The sequence below is a fragment of the Lingula anatina genome, chromosome 5, assembly GCF_051362555.1.
Source record: "Lingula anatina isolate TDL-2025a chromosome 5, LinAna3.0, whole genome shotgun sequence".
NCBI classification, from domain to species: Eukaryota; Metazoa; Brachiopoda; class Lingulata; order Lingulida; family Lingulidae; genus Lingula; species Lingula anatina.
In genome coordinates, this window is record NC_141771.1 from 19,057,116 (window position 1) to 19,071,554 (window position 14,439).

The 14,439-nt window shown below is 38.3% G+C and overlaps 1 protein-coding gene and 2 long non-coding RNA genes across 4 annotated transcripts in view; 1 reads left to right on the top strand and 2 right to left on the bottom strand.

Moving 5' to 3' along the window:
• LOC106162473 (uncharacterized) overlaps positions 1–14,439 on the top strand; it is a 138,026-nt gene that overhangs the window by 120,694 nt on the left and 2,893 nt on the right. The window lies entirely within an intron of this gene.
• Positions 163–732, bottom strand: LOC147761797 (uncharacterized). Its single transcript, XR_015334806.1, has 2 exons — positions 519–732; positions 163–303 (listed from the first exon to the last, which is right to left on the bottom strand). It is a non-coding gene; the product is annotated as an uncharacterized LOC147761797 (long non-coding RNA).
• On the bottom strand, positions 11,257–13,166 carry LOC147761798 (uncharacterized). Its single transcript, XR_015334822.1, has 2 exons — positions 12,318–13,166; positions 11,257–12,085 (listed from the first exon to the last, which is right to left on the bottom strand). It is a non-coding gene; the product is annotated as an uncharacterized LOC147761798 (long non-coding RNA).

Here is a 14,439-nt window from a genome sequence, read left to right on the forward strand (position 1 = left end):
CATGCGCTTTTATTTTAAAAGCCTAGTCATAATCTTGGCGAATTAGTTTTCAGAACCGGAGTGTTAAATTACACTTGTTAAATTTTGATTTATTACATTTCAACAAGCAAAGTTAACCCTTTTTTATCACAACAGTATTAAACATTTCACTGTAGTGTCTCACCTGCCCATACATGAACCTTGTAGGGGAGCTTCGGTTTGCTGCGCAGTGGGCGGGCGGACTTATGTCGTTGCCGTCTTTATCCCTGATGACTTTCCGAAAAATTTATCGACCATTCGTGTCCATCTCCACGGTACACTCATCTGAAGTGAATGCGCAAATAAGATAAATAAGACACATTTTGAAATTCAAAAGGCAAATTCAAGAAAAGAAATAATGTTTGTATACCTTTTTAACAACGGTGCTAATATATATACATGTAGTTTTACAGAGTGAGCGGAATATCCGGTAATAGATCTTAAACAACAATACATGTACATGTTGGTTTTTTAATGCAGATCTGTGGGTTGTGGCTTACCAGAAAACACAACGTCCTCAAACTTGTCCTCTACTGCCAGGGCCTCCTGGCACCAGTTCACTCTTTTCGGACGGTTCACAATGCTAACAAGCTGGCAGTAGCCCTTCGCACTTTTCACCCAGCCAACCTTCTTCCTTAATCTCCGCACAGCACTGGATGACACAATCAGATCTGTTAAAACGAACGAAAAAGAGCGGTATATATATATGAACATTCAGTCAATAATTTATTATTTCTTCACTGTATGAAAAAATCATTTTGACAAATTACAGTGTATGTTAACCACTATGTGCCAGATGCTTTCTCTTGTTTAGCTCAATGAGGAGTAGATTTCCTAACATTTCCTCCATTTGATGCGCGATGATCGCCACGGTCATATTTCGATGTGCATCATTTTAAATACATCTTTAATGGTATTATTACATAATTATTACCTGCACCTTAGTAACTTTTTTTTGGTATCAAATAACAATTTAGCTATGCTTTTTTCCATCTTCATTAGATTAGATTAGATTAGATTAGATTAGCATTGATTTCCGATTCAGGTTCCTACTGGATCCTCTTTATCGGACTCTTCCTCCAAAACTAACTTGTGACTTCCGATGATGTTGATTTCGGACCTATAAGTGTTGGTAGTCCAAGTTTACGTAATTTTTCTGGGTAACTAAGGTTATTCATGTCATCCTATAAGTTAGTTGTGAGAAGACACATTTCTTCTTGAACAAGACTCTCTCTGATACGATGATAATGTCCTTGCCTTCATCATCTATCTAAAATATGATAGTTATAAGTATATATTTAGAAACATGTCCCATCTTTACCTGCTTTGACAATCTTGTCCTAACTAACTGAGGCATGTATTGCCATGGGCAATTCACTTGTTATACCCTCCTCGCTTGTTATTAAGAAGAGTCCCTCAGCAATTTCTTTATTCATTGCTGTTGCCCCCTCTAACTCTTCAGTTAAGAAGAGGAAACCCCCATCGTCAGAGGAGGAAACAGCAATCAGAGTCAGTGTATGAAATGGCCGCCTGCCCGCCAGCCCAAGGCTGGTAACTTTCAGGCCGGGCGGGTAAGATTTGCAGATTACCCGCCCGACGGGCTGGCTGTTTTTACAGCCTATTTTCACCTTTTATTTTGTCTATGTTCACAAGCGATTTCAGCAAAATATCAAATAAACTCACTGTTTTCACCCACTTTCATAGAAGCAAAGAACTTACCATAGCTTGCAATCGAACGCTCGTATCGAAATGTAACTAACAGTCTCCCTCTCAGTGGCCTCGTTTTCGAAGTTCTGTCTGTGTGATATGAAGTTGAAAGACAATTTGAAACGAGGCACAATGTTCTTAACCAGCTTCAGTGCACAGCAGATAACGTTACGTCATTGTTTTGTGTAGAGGAGATACCGCGAGTAGCAATTTGTAGGTTGAGAGTAATAAAAATGTGAAAGTATAAAAAGTTATGATATTGATTTAATCGACTTATAGGTACATGAAGTGCTTATAATCAACAGTAATAAAGGCAATGGAGGCAAATAAAAGGAGAATTTTACAAAAAATTTGAATCCCAAAATTATGAGTGAACGTACGAGTTTACGCCGTGCGTCAGATGTAGTTCTTTTCCCACGTGCTTTCATCTTGGGCTGTCAAAAATGAAAAAATTCTATCAGGTCCGATAGAGAAGTTCACAAAAGAAAAACAATTGAGGAAAGAAATAAAACTAACAAAGATTACGACAGAACCAAACGAAAGAGAACAAATTGGGACCAATGGAAAGGTGACTTCGATTTGCAATTAGTCGAGCGGCAACATTTTTTTTCGTAAAACCGTAACTCGAAAGTATCACGCATTGCGACCGAGCGCAAGCATCTCGATCCAATAACTCATCCATACTCGCCCCATGTAAAAATGATATTGTAGCCTCTAGGTGATATATATATAGCTATTCTCAATAAGCAATGCTTTCGAGATACGGGGCCCTGCAGGACTGTCTATGGGCCATTAGCGTGCAGGACCGTTCCCGACCGCTTTTTAAAGCTTAAAAGCGATATTCAAAGGGACCCTACGTGCTAAATTTTTTCTTCTTTATTGTAAGCACAGAGATCGATTTATTTGACAACAATATATATATTTTTGGTCATACTTGTTGCTATACAAAAAAGCAAAAATTATGATCAAATTATATCACGAAATCGGAATAAAAGTTATGAATAAATTATTGACGAAGAAATGAGACAGCCTGCAAGGTGAACATAAACTGAATTGACTACCCCCGCCCTCCCCCGACTGCTAAAGGGCCCTGAAAATTTTTGGTATTTTAGATGGTGAATGGTGCCATTTGGTATGGTTTAGAACTATGATTCAACTAGTGAAAATCTTATTTCAAGAGGTGAGTTATTTTTTACAGAAATTAAAAGGGGGCGTCAGGAGCCCCTTGACCCCCTCTAAATCCAACACAGAAAAGGTATCATTCAGTAGAAATTCCAAACAATTTCTAAATTTCCATGCATAAGGCATGATATTGCCCTTTCATTTCCAAATTACTCTCCCAAGAATGCATTCTAGACCCCCTCAGCATACCTCTCTTAACTCTAGGGGTTATCGTAAATAGGGCAGGTAACTACATGGCCGGGCTGGTAACTTTTCAGAGTTACCTGCCCGGCGGTCTGGATAGTAATTTCCTTGAATTTCATACACTGGTATCACAGGTTAGATCATCAGAATGGTAGCTTTTGCCAAAGTGATTTAGGAAGACCTCAGCTTTTTCTTCGTCAGAATTAGCAATATTACCGGTATTTACATTTCCAATCACCGGTATTGACCGATTGAATTTATTACCCATAAGTTTTTTCAGTGTCGGCCAATAGTGTTTCTTACTATCTGTTTTAGCTTCAAGTGATTCGATTAGGCTTTTATTGTACCACCAGCGTTAGCGCTGGCGGTACACATGGTTTCGGTCTCGTCCGGATCGTTCCGCCGGCTCCGCCGGCTCCGCCGGACGGCTACCGTTACCGCTTCTCCTCCTAGACGGTAAGGCCCCCCATACCCATCTCATGGATTTAGGTCACCTATAATCTCAACTCGTTCCACGTAAAATTTGGGCTTTGTCGGTATTGGGGTCTGGGTGTGGCACTCATTGCAATGCACCCTTGTCCAAAAATGGCAAAATTAAATGCTAATTATCTACCCTACGGAAGGAGTTACGGGAAAATTTTCTACAGACGGCTTTCCAAAAGTCATATGTGTAGATTTCAAATATACCCTCGGATTTGACCTTTGACCTTTACTTCAAGGTCAAATGGGCCAAAATTTTCAAAAAAATGAAATTTTTTACGAAAAAAAAATTTTTTGCCCTGTTATTCAGACACCACACAGACTTAACCAATAATATTATTGGAAAGTGTTACCCTTTAGGTCATCTTTCATCTCCGTGAATTTGGGGTCAATCGGTGCATTTTCACAGGAGTAGCGGCCATAAGATACCGAAACTGAAAACTGTCTCTAATTCGGGAACCGTTAATGCTAGAGACCCATTCTTTTTTGCATTTTGTAGAGCATGTAAAGCCCAACACTGGAGATGGTCTCGGTTTTTTTGTATTCCATACGGTTTTCGAGTTACGCTGTATCAAAAAGTACATATTGGTGGTGAAAGGAAAATGTACGGAAGCCCACTGGTGCCATATGTAGAAAAAAAAATTATCTCGAAATTTCGAGATACTATTTTGAAATTTGAACAAAAAAATTTACCACCAGCGTTAGCGCTGGCGGTACACATGGTTTCGGTCCCGTCCGGTCCGTTCCGCCGGCTCCGCCGCCATGTTACCGTTACCGCTTCTCCTCCTAGACGGTAAGGGCCCCCGTACCCATCTCATGGATTTAGGTCACCTATAATCTCAACTCGTTCCACGTAAAATTTGGTTTTGTCGGTATTGGGGTCTGGGTGTGGCACTCATTGCAATGCACCCTTGTCTAAAAATGGCAAAATTAAATGCTAATTATCTACCCTACAGAAGGAGTTACGGGAAAAATTTCTATAGACGGCTTTCCAAAAGTCATATGTGTAGATTTCAAATATACCCTCGGATTTGACCTTTGACCTTTACTTCAAGGTCAAATGGGTCAAAATTTTCAAAAAAATGAAATTTTTTACGAAAAAAAATTTTTTTGCCCTGTTATTCAGACGCCACACAGACTTAACCAATAATATTATTGGAAAGTGTTACCCTTCAGGTCATCTTTCATCTCCGTGAATTTGGGGTCAATCGGTGCATTTTCACAGGAGTAGCGGCCATAAGATACCGAAACTGAAAACTGTCTCTAATTCGGGAACCGTTAATGCTAGAGACCCATTCTTTTTTGCATTTTGTAGAGCATGTAAAGCCCAACACTGAAGGTGGTCTCGGTTTTTTTGTATTCCATACGGTTTTCGAGTTACGCTGTATCAGAAAGTACATATTGGTGGTGAAAGGAAAATGTACGGAAGCCGACTGGTGCCATATGTAGAAAAAAAAATTATCTCGACATTTCGAGATACTATTTTGAAATTTGAACAAAAAAAAATTTTATCTCGAAATTTCGAGATAGCATTTTGAAATTTGAACAAAAAAAAAAATTATCTCGAAATTTCGAGATAGCATTTTGATATTTGAGCAAAAAAATTTATCTCGAAATTTCGAGATAGTATTTTGAAATTTGAACAAAAAAAATGCTATCTCGAAATTTCGAGATAATTTTTTTTTTCAACATATGGCACCAGTCGGCTTCCGTAAAAATGTGCAGTACGGTAATGGATAATAAATTTTGAACTCCGGAAAAATAAAACATAATGCTTGGCAAAGCAGACAACTTGTGGTCAAAAATGACATTATTTTATCAAATTTAAACTTCTGCAACTTCAGAGAACCTCCCATTTCAAGAACTTTGACCAAAATGACCTTTTCTTTATTTTAATTAATTTTTTCTGTAGGAAATTTATGGCACATTATGGTAACTCCAAAATTATAACATTTAGTCCCTTATATCTCCAAAACTGGCAGAGATAGGTCCATAGTTACTATTGAAGTTGAATAGGAAGTCATATACTGGCAATCTTACTGTGACCTTGACATTGACCTTTGACCTACTTTTCACCATGAACTGAACTTTGCAAATTTTGCTTCCCTTTTATCTCCAAAACTGGCAGAGATAGGTCCATAGTTACTATTGAAGTTGAATAGGAAGTCATATACTGGCAATCTTACTGTGACCTTGAAATTGACCTTTGACCTACTTATCACCATGAACTGAACTTTGCAAATTTTGCTTCCCTTTTATCTCCAAAACTGGCAGAGATAGGTCCATAGTTACTATTGAACTTGAATAGGAAGTCATATACTGGCAATTTTACTGTGACCTTGAAATTGACCTTTGACCTACTTTTCACCTTGAACTGAACTTTGCAAAATTTGCTTCCCTTTTATCTCCAAAACTGGCAGAGATAGGTCCATAGTTACTATTGAACTTGCATAGGAAGTCATATACTGGCAATTTTACTGTGACCTTGAAATTGACCTTTGACCTTCTTTTCACCATGAACTGAACTTTGCAAATTTTGCTTCCCTTTTATCTCCAAAACTGGCAGAGATAGGTCCATAGTTACTATTGAAGTTGAATAGGAAGTCATATACTGGCAATCTAAATGTGACCTTGAAATTGACCTTTGACCTACTTTTCACCATGAACTGAACTTTGCAAATTTTGCTTCCCTTTTATCTCCAAAACTGGCAGAGATAGGTCCATAGTTACTATTGAAGTTGAATAGGAAGTCATATACTGGCAATCTTACTGTGACCTTGAAATTGACCTTTGACCTACTTTTCACCATGAACTGAACTTTGCAAATTTTGCTTCCCTTTTATCTCCAAAACTGGCAGAGAAAGGTCCATAGTTACTATTGAAGTTGGATAGGAAGTCATATACTGGCAATTTACTGTGACCTTGAAATTGACCTTTGACCTACCTTACAATGAACTTAACTTTGATTGCACCATTTTTAGTTATATATATTTTTTGCATATTTTGAAAATTCTTGTTGATTGCATTTTTACAGCTTGTCAAGCACAAGACTGGTGGCTGCACCCCTTATTTTGTGTATGTGGGGGTCTATACGAATGCGCTTGCTCCAGCTGGTGGTACAATATTCGGAGGCGGTATCGCCTCTCTGATCCTCTAGTTATAAGAGTTTTTAGTTTCAGATATTAACTGCTTCACCAGGTTACTTTGGGCAACATAGCTTGCGATGTTTACTTGCGACGGGTTCAGTTTTATACTATGGTACAATTTTCTCTTTCTATTTAATTCATGTGCAATTTTGTCATTGTACCATGGGCTCTCATTTCCACGTACTTTACTATGTTTTCTTGGGATATGTTTTTCAAATATGGACAAAAGAGTATCGATAAATTTTTTAGTCAGCAGGTGGACATCGGACTCGAGTTTAAACATGCCGTCCCAGTCGAACTGAGTTATTTCGGTTTTTAGCCCTTCAAGGTTTGCATGGTTGTACTTCCATATAGTTTTATAGTAAGGTGAATGTTTACAGAGAGTTATGTCTATGGAGGTCACTAATGTAGCATGGTCTGTGCGTCCACAGAAGATCTTAGTACCAGGCCGGGAATGTCAGTCACAGTCAGGTCAATACATGAAACAGAGCTTCCTTGAATTCGGGTTGGCTCATTTATTAACTGGTCAAGGCTATGTTCGCAAAATATGTCGCTTAACATTCGACCTGGCACGTCATCACCTCCCTCCAGAAACCATTGTCTGTTATGAGCATTAAAATCGCCATTTATTATGATTCCATCATGCCGAGGATTTGAGGCGTGAGGTTGTCTCCTAGTCCTGGTGAGGGTGGTATTGATTTTAGGAGGGCCACCGTTGCTTAGTTTTTGGCTAGGCGGCTAGTATTTTTCATCCTAATGACTTGCAACTTTTAACACGGATTAAGATAGACTGTACAGCAGATGTGATTCTCGTTCTTTTTAGTTAGACCCAAGTGGTGTTAAGACCGAGTGAGTATCCTGGGACTTCTTTATTTTTTAATGTTTTCTTTATTAGTTATATTTGGGCTTCTCGCCCTAGGGTGATGATTTCTTTCAAAGTAAAGAGAGGGTTTCTCGTCCTTGGGATGGGACAAAAGAGTGGCCTTGTGGCTTGTTTATTTATTACAATATATATGAACATTATGGTATTTCTTTTCCTGAGCATGTGTGTAGCCCTGAAAAGGGCTGTTTTAAATTTGTGTTGCTGGCTCATTTGAGGCGCTTCAGGGTGGCAGCTGTACGGCATTTTGCTTTGGTCGATGTGACAATCTTCTGCTTCTTGGATTTCATTGTTAAAAGCAGAGCGCAGACCTGTTGCAGTAGATGTGGATTGGTGTTGGGAGTCGGTTGAGGGCTGGCGTTGATTTCATATGCCCCGTTCATTTTAAAGAAGTCTTCTGTCTTGCTTTCACGGGCTAGGGCTTCTTCATGGTTCTCCTTGGCCTTTTTCACAAAATCCTCTATGTGGAATTCGATTGTATGCTTGATTGCCTCTGTAGCCTTGTTCTGGATTTCAATTAGCTTGGTGGTGAGAGCTTCATGGCCATGACATCCTTTAACTAATATCTATATTATGCAGTTGTGATAAGATAAGCATCAACTTAAAAATACTACATGCACCCTGACACCGAGACATGCTTTAAGTTCTTCTTTCCACTTAGAGTCATTGTATGTTGCGTATGCATTTATATTTTCCAACAAATTGTTCAGTATTTCATCAGTAAAGAACAGTTTTAAAAGTCTATTTCGTTTTTGTCACCCGTCATTTCATGTGTGAATCCAGGCAGTTCACCACAGAAAAGCTCCTTGTCCAACTCCCACAGATTGTTTTCCCCATGACTTCTTCTAAAATCTTCACTAATGCATGCCTAATTCACTTTCAGACTATGTCTGTAAAGTGTTATTCAAAAGAAATATAGCTCAAATTATTGCTGTCAGACTCACTGTCACTAACAAATCCCAAAAATTCAGACCCAGAGCTCTCATCAAAAATACTCCGTATTTCCTCCATATGTAGATTTCCCTCGACCTTTAAAATGTTTACATTTTGTTCTGTAGCACTCTCCTTTTTATTGGCCGAAAGAAAAGCAACAACTAATCAGAAAACAAGCTATTTAAAACTTACCTATCAAAGTTTCTTTCTCATGCCATCATATGAAGTCGCTAGGCAAGGGGCCTGCCATATTGGATGCCGTCAAATGACGACGCTTGGGACAGAAATAAGAAAACATTATTGGCAAATGACGGCAGTAGGGGACAATGAGTGGGTTGATAATTGATTGGTCATTGCTCTGAGTTGCCTCAAGATTTAGATTTCTCAAGTTATCTTTTGCAAGGTCATTGGTTGTTTGTGTAAGGTCTTTTGTCTATGAGTTTGGGTGTCTTTTCTAAAACTTACTGGTCCTGAAAAGTGCTTCTATTGCTCTGTGTGTCCCTTCTTAATTTAGGGGTACTGAAAAGGGCAGTACTTCTATCGCCCTTTGTCCACTACTCTGCCCAGGTCTTGTGATTTGTAAAGTGTTTTCTGGGTCAGGTTTATGGAGGGTCCTCTTGTGGGGATTGTCTGTATCTGTTGTAGTTCACAGACTAATCGTTGATGTTGTATGTTCCCATAGGTGGATGTTGGGTCACCATTTTTTTTTTTTTTTTTTTTTTTTTTTTTTTTTTTTTTTTTTTTTTTTGTGAAGTACACTATCATTTTAGCTGACTGCTTTGTTTGTTAGCTTTACTGTTTTTTAATTTGCTGGATGTGATTATGTCTGAGAGATTCTTGTTTCTCCGGTGGGCAAGCATTGGTGGGTTTGGGAAGATTTTTTTTTAAGGATTCACTGCTGGTTATAAGATCCCAGTTTTTTCGTAGGGCTTCCTTTAATCCTTTTATGTGTGGGTTGTAGGTTGTCATGAAAAAAAGAGGAACCAAATGAAACTCCTCTTTCATCGAGCCAAATGAAAGAGGAGTTTCATTTGGCTCGATGTGTTCTTGTTCAAAAGTCGGCAGTGCATTTTTGTGAAATGATTCATAATCTACTTCCTTTGCTATGTTTTCACACCATCTCATATCCCCGTTCAGTTAGTTTTTCAATATAGAAGTTTCACGAGCTTTCACCAAATTTGCACTGGATCCTTAAACATACAAATAGCATGATACCAAGAGCATAGTAATCTGCTTTCCGCAAGGCAGGGCAACCCCTAAGTACCTCTGGGGTCATGTTCTTGTAAAGGGTAAAGTTCATTAACTGGACCCCGTGGATGCTCTCCCCAGCCGCATTCAGAGGATGGACGGACCCCAGATCACACTGTTAGAAAGAAAACATAAGTTTAAAAAAAATTAAATAAAGAAATAGAATACTGCGTTTAAAAAATAAGTGTTGGGCATGTCCAAAACGTTTATGATTAATCACTTTAAAAACGTATTCTACTCTAAGGGCTCTTATATCTGCCTTCAGAAGATTCAAGGTTCGGTCCACAATTCCCAATTTTATGAGATGTCGTTAACTTTAATTTTCCTAATGAAACTGGCCCTAAAGTCACAGATCCCTAAAAGGATCCTCACAGTCGATCATCTCTTGCATCAGAAAAACTCAAAAAGTCACCCTCCTCATCACTGCTAAACAAATCATCTGGGACAACATTGGCTGGACAGGATCCCTCCCCCTTCAACGTGCTGATGATCCCAGTTGTTTAGAGCGACTTGACAACCGTTTCGGGCTGATATTGTTCCATGCCGACGCCACCCATGCAACGATGTCCTGTTAACAGGCCATTGGCAATTTCTCAAACTTACCCTTTGTTTCCATGGCTAACCATTGCATGTGCTCCGTCTACATTTTCCTTAGGTTTACCTTGAACGGTCTATTCAAGGACACGTCTAGGGGCTGGGCCCTAGATGTACAGCCCCCAGGGATGACAGCCATGGTGGCATTGGCTTTGCATGCCACCTCCCTCACTTTCTCGGTTGTGTAGGCAGAAAACGCTTGCCACAGCCCCCTCTTTTCTCGGTTGTGCGGGCAGAAAACACATCCAGGATTATAAGGGCTGGTCATCTGTCCATGTAAGGCTGCAGAATATATCTGAGCCATTTGTTTGAGCTGGGTGTGGGAGGTTAATAGTGGGAGTCATCTTTGGTCCCAAATGTAGTGCAAATAAATGTAAGCTGTCACTCCTCCAACAAAACTTAAGGGTGGCTTGGAAATCCCTACATGCCTTGTCATAGTGCATGACAGATATCCGTTGTTATGATTTGGCCAACTGACCTACTTTGACTGCATGCATACGCTAGATTGTCATCAATTCATTCATAGTAAACAGCTTTACCAATATGGATGTGTTGGCTGTAGCTCATTGGATTTGATTAATGTTTTCTAACTTTGCCTTCTTGGGGCCCACTCCTGATAATAACTTGTGCTCCTCCCTCATTTCCCACTACTTCCTCTACACTTTCTGTTTCTAAGGCAGGGTTGGAAACTCCTCCTAAAATTCAACCAGACAGCAGGACAGGTTACTCTTGAAAGTTACCTGTCCTACCATAAACCAACCTGTCCTCATAAAATCAAGAGAATTATGATAATAATGTGCATGTATGACTAAATTTAATAATTCAAGACATTTTTGAATGTTGTTTTCTTTCAAACTTCATAAATAAAACTCATAATACCAGTGCTGTCTTGATACCAAAGAATCAAATTTATTTTTATATTCAGTTATGGTCTGTCCCCCCACCCATACATCATGGATTGCAAAAAAAAAAAAAAATAATAATAATAATAATAATAATGATAAAATAAATAAATAAAATAAAATAATAAATATATATATGCACCATGCCAAATATCTATTAATACAAAATTATAGCAAAACCATTTGACAGAAACAAAATGCACCACAGTCAATACAGTCAGTACTGAAGAACAAGTATTTTAATTTAACTGAAGTATCTACATCACTGCAAATTTTCATGAAAGGAGCATTAAAATTCAAAACTGAACTATCAAATCATTGGCATGGTAAGCAGTAGCAGCTTGCAAGTAAAACAGTATCAGTTTGGTGAATAAAATTGATGAATGTCAACTGCAAGTCACAGTGCCTGTCCTGATATATGAAAACCTCACTTGACCAAAGATCAAGTCATTCTGTTTGAATCTTCAAAATGTTAATTGAAAAAAAAAAACTGCATTTACTCATGAGATTTTTGCTAAATGAATTCCTTTAATCACCTCCACCAGATTCACTGTAGTCATTATCATCCCTCTCTTCCATATCTGAAAATCCGACTCGTAGCCCGAGTCAATAGATTTTGATGGTTGCTCACTTGGCACCTGAACGCTGGTGCCCTCCCTTTTACCCTGCTCCACATCAACAATAATCTCCTCAAAGTGGTCAACAGCAGATTTGGGCTTGCATCTTTCCATGAAAGTTGGCCTTCTTGCCCCAGTGCTCCACTGAGTTATTGCTGGTTTGGGGACAAGTTCTTGAATTGTGCTTGAATGTAGCTGGATTGACATTAGCAGAATCATAGATTATGCTTTCAACTTGTTTTTATATCGATTCTTGATTATTTTCAACTGGGAAAACCCACGTTCACACTCTGCTGTATCAGCAAGTGTGAAAAAAAGCATACGTTTGGATTTCCTTCATCATAAGGCATTTTAACTAGTACTATACAAAAAATTTTTTCAGTATTTAATAAAAATCTTTCTCCAATAAATTTACTGCATATTTTACCTGACTTAAATGGGTTACAAATGCGTGGTGACATTAGTAATATGATAAAGAAGACAATGTGGCAAACTAATGTAGCGTACATTTGAAATTTCTACGTCTTTAGAAGCACCGACATGCAACGAAAGTTTCTTGGTCTTCCTGAAAAAAATCATGAAAAGCGACCAGCGACGGAGGTCCGTAAAGACTACGACCAAAATAAGAGGCAGCGGACGTTTGTTCCAAGTTGGAAAGCAGAGTTTAGTTGGCTGATATGTAACGAAAACCGTCAAATTTTATATCCGTTTATACCCGTTTATGGCCCGCTTTTGTCAAGGAAGAAATTTAACCGGTATAAAAATGGACCCTTCGTTAAAGGATGCAAAAATTTAAGGCATCGTGAATTTACGCTACATTAGCTCACCATATTGTCTTCTTTATCATATTACCGATGTTACCTTGCATTTGATTGGCTTATTGCAGCGAATCTTCCCGCGACAAAAGTCGAGAGTAAGTCATTTAATGACATATCACTGACCTATATTCCTATATTTGGAATGTTCACGTGACTTATTGGTTTATCGCAGTGAAATTTTCCCGCGGTAAAAGTCGGAAGTACTCGATGTAATGACGTATCATTGACCTATTTTCCTATATTCAGAATGCTCATGTGATTTATATTGTAAACACTTATATATAAGTAAATGTGTGAATCTCAAAATCAAGAAAGACGCGATGTTTCACGCTCAGATCTACTGACGACTTCAAAGTGCGGCCCGACCACAGGACGGTCTCCAAATTAATTTTACCCGTCCTCCATGAAATTAGACCGTCAAGGACGTTGGGACGGGCGGTTATTTCCAACTCTGTCTAAGGCCTGCACAAAATCCACAATCTGCAGTGCTTTAACTGATATGGTGTTGAATAAATAGTTTGTGGGGTTTAAATCTACTCTCTCACCTTAATAGTTTCTGCTTTGAATGTGATAATACTTTTTTTTTTAAATTCAGTAGCAAATAAATATACAATATACAGTTTTTGGCTTATGAATCGCACACAAACACACACACACACACACATACAGTACATACATTTACATACTTGGACTCTCTTTTTGTCTCAGTAAAAAAAGGTTTTACAGTTACAGTATTGCATAAACGGGCAGAAAGTAGAGATTGACAATTCATGTTGTTAACCTTACAATTGAATTCTAAGAGGTATATCATTAGCTTGTTGATTGTCAATTAAGTTGTAATATGCAATCAATATTTTCCCATTTTCTTTTAACATGTTGTTTTTTGTCGGTATGCATATATAAAGAACATAATAAACAAATATTTCTGTAATAATTAACATATTGTCTAGTTCCTTCCCATGTTGGTATTTCTGTTTTCGTTCTACATAAACTAATATATTTCTTAATTATTAAGATAAGTAGATAAAAACCTTTTATATCATATGCTTGCACAAGCCTGAGTATAAAAATCTCTGGAGATCTCTCAATTACAATACCTAAATTATCTTTTACAGAACAAATGACACACGTCCATACATTCTGTTCATGAGGAATGTGATAGTACTTAACAAACTACAACCAAAAATGTCCCTCAAGTTGTCAATTTGTGTTGGAGACAACACTGAAATTTGTCTTCTCTTAACTGTCAGTTCTTCAACAGTAATGAGGATAATGTTATTTCTTTTTACAAAACACTTGGTCCTTTTGGATGTCCTCTTGTAGGTCTTTGACATGTTTTGCATCTTGGAACAGCCTTTGCGGGTTGGTGAAATTCACCAAATCTGTACAAATCTACACATATTTTAAATGTGTCCATTTCTTTGAGCTTTTGTGTGTATGATTAAAAAGTATCTGGTTGGTAACAGTCTGACCGTCATTGAAATATGACAAGATCAGATACAAACCAAGTGTCACCTACAACATTGGGGGATTGGTACTGGTCTTTAGTCTGGCAAGCAATGTCTCATAACTGTTTGGTATGGTCCAGCCAGGGATGGCTATGAAGAGGGAGAGGCATGGATAAAAGTGCACTCAGTCTTTTAGGAGCATGACAACCTTTTCCAACCGCACGCATGCCCAAAACGCTAGCCCTTTTTATTTTAAAAAATATCCAGTTCTTCTAGAGGTCAA